Source organism: Rhea americana, unplaced genomic scaffold (genome assembly GCF_003343005.1).
Source record: "Rhea americana isolate MKP2758 unplaced genomic scaffold, rheAme1 scaffold_33, whole genome shotgun sequence".
Lineage (NCBI taxonomy): Eukaryota > Metazoa > Chordata > Aves > Rheiformes > Rheidae > Rhea > Rhea americana.
In genome coordinates, this window is record NW_028186457.1 from 39,062 (window position 1) to 44,750 (window position 5,689).

At 65.7% G+C, this 5,689-nt stretch overlaps 1 long non-coding RNA gene across 1 annotated transcript in view; it reads right to left on the reverse strand.

The window, feature by feature from the left end:
• Positions 1-222: 222 nt before the first annotated feature.
• The window catches only part of LOC146592423 (uncharacterized), a 10,746-nt gene continuing 5,279 nt past the window's right edge, over positions 223-5,689 (reverse strand). Inside the window, exon 2 of the long non-coding RNA XR_014896587.1 lies at positions 223-393. This is a non-coding gene — a long non-coding RNA (uncharacterized LOC146592423). The remainder of the gene's footprint in view (positions 394-5,689) is intronic.

The window sequence follows — 5,689 nt, forward strand, 5'->3', positions numbered from 1 at the left end:
CCCGGGCACGGGCAGGCGGCGCGCTCCCTCCCGCTGCGGGAGGCGGTGGGGAGAGGCGTGTGTGGCCGCCGTGGCCGCCAGCCCCGGGGTCCTCTTTGCCCCAGGTCCCACTAGCCAGCGGCGCCGCCCCCAGCCCCAAGGCGCTCTCGGCGCCCCAAACCGCTGCATCTCCTCCAGCTGCCGGTTGGGAAGGTAAAAATATTAATGATTATTACAAAAAGCTAAAGCAGAATTGCAAATGTTATTTCTCCAGTAGATAGATGATAGCGGGGTGGATGATAGATAGCTGGATGGATGGATCTCTCTCCCTCCAAGCTGTAACCCCCTTCCAATCGCTCCCTCCGGAGCGCTGCTGTCACCTTGTCTCTGCTCAGAAGGGCTTTTACTAGCTCACTGGGGGATGCACGAGAACAGGTTATTAATACATGAAGAGGGGGATGGAATCCATTTGACTTGAAAATAGCTGAGAAACTGAACTGCACTTTTAAAATCTGCTTTTAATCAGAAGGAAAAGAAGAGAAGTTTGAACAATTAGGGAGTAATGAAGAGCTTCAGGAAAAGAAAAAAAAAAAAAAGAAGAAGAAGAAGCTCTGTGAAGATTAGCTAAGGTTTTTACAGCGCTCCGGGAATGTAAAGAGCTACGCCGATATCAAGTAAAATTATACAAACATTCCCTGTGAAAATCACTTGCGGCAGCAAGCGGCAGAGCCCGGGCGTCCGCGCGCCGCCAGGGAGGGGGCTCGGCCGCTGCGCGGCGCCGGGGCCCGGGGGTGCCCGGGTGGGAGCGGAAAGCACTGAGGTGCCCGCGCCTGGCCCGGCCTGGCCTGGCACAGCACGGCTCGGCATGGCCCGGCCCCGCTGGCGAGGCAGGCACCGAGCCCGGGGCCGGGGCCGGGCTGCGGCCGCTCTGCCGCCCCGCGGAGCCCCGGGGGCCGGCGCCGCGCGCGGGGGCTGCGCAGCAGCAGCTGGGTAATTTTGCTGCTAAGTGAAAAGTAAAGTGCACAGACTCTTTATTAGCGCCAGCGCGGTGCGGGGAACAATGAAGGCAGTGATGATCGTTAACTTTCTAATCGGAGGAGAAAAGTCCTCAATGCAATTTTTATGGTAATAACATCGACACTAAAGATAATTGCTCCCCGCGTCGCGCTTAGCGCCGGGAAACTGTTTGGGAAAAAAACATTAATTTGCAGGAACGGAGCCAAAGTTTCCTTAAGGCAGCTGTTCCCTTCGCCACGGTGCCGGCAGCCCACGCGGGCCCTGCCCGCTGGCCGACCCTGGGGTGTGCCGCGGGCGAGGGGCGCGCAGCCTCGGGCTGCCGGCGCGACCGGAGGACTGCCAAACTCGTCTCACCCGCTGCTCCCCCCCGCAGGCACACCGCGGCTGGCGGAGGCTCGGGGCCGCCTGCCGCCGGAGCCCAGAAATGTTTCGGGTGGCGTGGCGTGGCGTGGCGTGGCGTGGCGTGGCGTGGCGTGGCGTGGCGTGGCGCGGCGATGCTCCTGCTGCAGCAAGGGGCACGGTGGGGCTGCCCCACGCGTGGGGGCTGCCACGGGCGGGGAGCGACGGGAGCCCGCACTCCCCAGGGAATAATAAGCACAGGAGAAATTACAGCCAGGTGACATTTTAACGAGGCAGCGTCCTGCATGGCATTAATATTCCACGGGCTGCAATTCCCTAGCGGGCGTTTGAGAGATGAAAAAAAAAAAAAAAGAAAAAAGAAAGAAAGAAACCAAGCCCAGTAAAATCAAATAAATAAATCTCTGCCTAAGCGCGGCGTCTCCCCCGCCCCCGGCGCAGGAGCAGGCGGGCACGCGGTGTGATTTCCCCTGCGATCCCGTGCCGCGGAGCAAGCAATCGGCTCGTCCTGGCGCGCGGCGGCAGGATGATTTATCCGGGCGCCCCGGCGGGGGGTGAGCGCGCCGGCCCCGGCGATGATGCATTGGGCAGGGGCAGAGGTGGCGGCTCGGGGGAGGCGGGGGAGCGCGGCACGCGCGCGGGCCAGCACTCAATCCTAAATTAATTTTAATATTTGACAAATCAAATCTACTTAGGTGAGCCGCAGGCCACGCCAGGCAGATTTACAAGGGTTCGGGGCCGTCGGCTGCTTGCAGCCCGTGTCCGGCGCTCGCGGCCRCCCCAATTCCCCCTCCCCAGGGGCCGTACAGCCTTCGCGTCCGAACGACGGACCAGCCTGACAGCAGCAAGAAAAATGCCCCAGCCTCTAAGCCCCGGCTCGTTAGGCTGGCAGGAGCAGCGGGCCCGTTGCTGCAGGGGGGCTTTCCTGCCTCCCYGGGAAGAGGGGGGATGCCCGGGGCGCCCTGGCCCGGACGGAGCCTGGCAAGCCCCCGAGCTGCCGCGCGGCGCGGCTCCGSGGAGCGCTCTGCCTCCCGCGGGGCCGGAGCAGCTTCCCGCGGCTCCGGGGCGGCTGTAAATCCGCCGGCTGCCAGGGCGCTCTCGGCGAGCGCGGCGCTGCCTCTTCGGGGCGCGCAGAGCCCTTGCCTTGCAGGGTCATTTCAGTTACGGCTCGGAGCCAGCCAGCCTGCGCGGAGATTCATGGGCCCCGGGAGGTGACAGGAAACCTGATAGGTTTTAAGACAGCAACATGCCCTGAATCTGCAAGGTGGCTGAGCAGGCGAAGCGGCGGATCCAGAGCGCTTACAGCCTCAGGGGACGCCGCGGCCGCCGGGAAGGCAGGCTGGGCCGCCGGGGACGAGCCGTCCGAGCCGGGGAGAGACCACCAGCACGTCCCTGACGCGCGCTGGGGAATCCCTGCCTCGCCGGCTGCGTTCCCCCAGTCATCCCCGCAGCGCCGCGGTCCCGGCGGGGACCACGCGCCTCCGCGCTGAGCCTGCTCCTGCGGCAAAGCCCTGGCCTGGGGGGTCTCCCCGGGGCTCAGAGGTCTCACTAGCGACCCGGGGGGGGGAGTCTCCAATGCTTTCCCAGGGAACAGTTCTGYGCCGATGTCCCTCACTCCTCCGACGGGTTGGGAGCAGCCTGTTCCTCCTAAGCCCAACTGCCCCCTTTGCTCGCAGGCTGTGCAGCCCCGTTGCAGCGCCCGGAGAAGGCATCCGAAGGGCACGGACCCGGTCTGTGCCGAGAGACACAGCGACAACTGCGGCGCTGGGGGACGGCCGCTGCGCCCCAGCAAATCTGTACCGGGCGGGATGCAGAAGGGCCGCGGGGGGCGACGCCTGCGGAGCCGCGAGCTGAGAGCTTGCCTTGCCGGCCCTGCCTTCCTGGCGGCCACGCAGCCCGCGGCGGGGCTCTGTCCCCCAGAGCCACGTCCRGCGCCCGCTGGCTCTTCCCAGCCCAGCTACAGCTCTGAGTTCGTATTTCTCTATTTCCTCATCTAGCAGTGGAGTCAGACCCTGCCAGCCCCGGTGAGAAACAGGGCAGGGAAAGGTGGGGAGACGGGTGGTGGGTRAGTCGCGAGTGTGTTACAGCTCCAACTCCCAGCACAAGCTTGTGCTCTAGTAAAATAGCTATATTTGGACGCAAAGATTTCCAGGGATGTCAGAACACTGCGCTGATAATTAAACATCTGTTCTGCATTTGTCGGTCCTCCTGCCGCCGAGCCTCTCTCACCCTTCGCCCGCGGGCGCAGAGCCCTCACTCTGCCCGGTCTTTCCTCAGGCAAGCACGACGATCACACCAACCGCGCGCCCGCCCCCCGGCAGCCCCAAATCACCGCTCCGCCTGGCCCCGGGTGCCGGAGGAGAGAGGGGCAGCTCCAGGCACCCCTCGGAGCAAGCTGCCCACGGCAGCGCCTGCAAGGCAGCGGGGAGCCGGGAGAGCAAGGAGATGGGCATCCTCCAGCATCAGCCACTGCCCTGGAAAGGGCTCATCCTGCAGGGCCCAGCACCCCCAAGGCTGCTTACACTGGGACCCCCTGAAAGCTGTTCCGCACTAACGAGCAGCGTGAGTCACTGCCGGAGTTAATTAAGACCACTTCAAATTGCATCAGGAAGTGTCTACCCAGGAGCACGATGCAGCTCTATCAGGCTGTGTTGGAGGTTAATTCAGACTCGCTTTCCTGAGTGCTCCTGTTGCAGGTGCTCTCCTGCACTGGTGACATAGGTGGCACCCCAAGGAGCAGGTACGTCTGAAAGACCCACCAAAAGCACCCCCGGCCTTGGCAGGGCTGGGAAGCTGGCGGTCTGCCCCGTGGCTCGTAGGAGCCTCCGGCGGCCTGGGCAGTCTTTGCTCAAGCACTGCCCCCACAGAGGGACAAGCCCTGGGATGGCCCGCGCACGGGGGAGGTGGCAGCAGCCGAAGCAACGGCCAGCCCAGCGGCCGGCTGGGGCAGACCTCCACACCAGGTCAGCACTCGGGACCAGCTGGCACCCAGGGCCCCTGCCCTGTCATGGGAAGGGTGGCTCGTGTCACCTCTCCTGTGCCAAGGACCCACGGAGCCCCTGAGCACCCTGCAGCATCTCGGGCCGCCTTCTTCAAAAACTCGGGTCTTGCCAAGCCTCTGTCCCGGCTGTGATGCCGGATGGAGCCAGGCCCCAGCAGGCACCGCCTGCCAGTGCTTGTCCGTGCTCACATCCCCTGGGCTGAGCAAGCAGCTGCCACCACCAACCTGCAGCCAGGAGAGCATCAAAACAGCCTCCAAATTGATCTCCGAGGCTCTCTTGCAAGCCCCAGTCACGTCCTGCCAGGAGCAAGCATCCGCTCTAGTTACTGTCTCCTAGGAGAGCGCTGAGGACTTCAGCCCATCGCAGGAGGAGCGGACCCAAACGTGCCATCTCCGTGGAGCCCCGGGTACAGCCGGCAGGGCCTCYGTGCGCTGAGCGGCTGGCAGCTGGGCCTCGATCGATAGGGGCCGCAGGACCCGCCCGGCCCGGCGGCAGCTCTAACGAGACGAACAGGGCCCGGGCTGGCGGTGGGGTAACTGCCGGCGACGGGGATGGCCGCTTCCGCGGGCACCGGCCCCAGCCCGCCCGCGCCCCTCCCCTGGCACCCAGCAGGGCTGCGCTGACGGCAAGGGGCCGCATCCTGCCCGCTTTGCGCTCCTGCCTCGGCAGCAGACCTGGGCACCCTCAGCCGGCTGCCGAAACCTTCACGCCGTGCCGGACGGGCAGCGCCGGCGGCTGTGATGCAGCCCCGGCCAGGGAGGCTGCAGAGGGGCGTGGGGCTGCCCCCTGCCCGGGCAGGAGCCGGGAGAGGAGCCGGGGAGCAGGCAAGCGAGGGGGACCTTCCTCCCGGCTCCCAGCCCCGCGGCGCCCCGCGGCAGCGAGCACCGCTCCTGCCCCCTCGCAGGCGCTGGAAGCCCCAGGGTGCCTGCGCACGGGCCCTGGCCCCTGCCCTGGTGTCCTGGCCCCCGTGTTTGTCACACCTGCCACCGTGACAGGAGRAAGATTAGCCGGAGAGCGTCCGTTCCCGCCCCGAGCTGCAGATCCATATTCATGAGACTTCAAAGCGCTGCCGTAGCTCTCCCTGCACCAAACCTAATCCTCTGCTGCAGCGTGGTGCCAGCCGCCCGGCAGGCTGGGGAGCACCGCTCCCCGCAGCCCCCCGGCCCGCGGCCGCGCGCCCCCCGCCCGGGCCGCAGGCTCCTGCTCCCCCTCCCCGGCGTCCAGCTGGGCGCCGGGATGCTCCGCGGTGCGGGCATGCTCCGTGCCGCCGGGATGCTGCCTCTGAGGGCCGCAAAAGAGCAGGGGGCGACGGCTGGTGCCCGCCGCATCCGCGC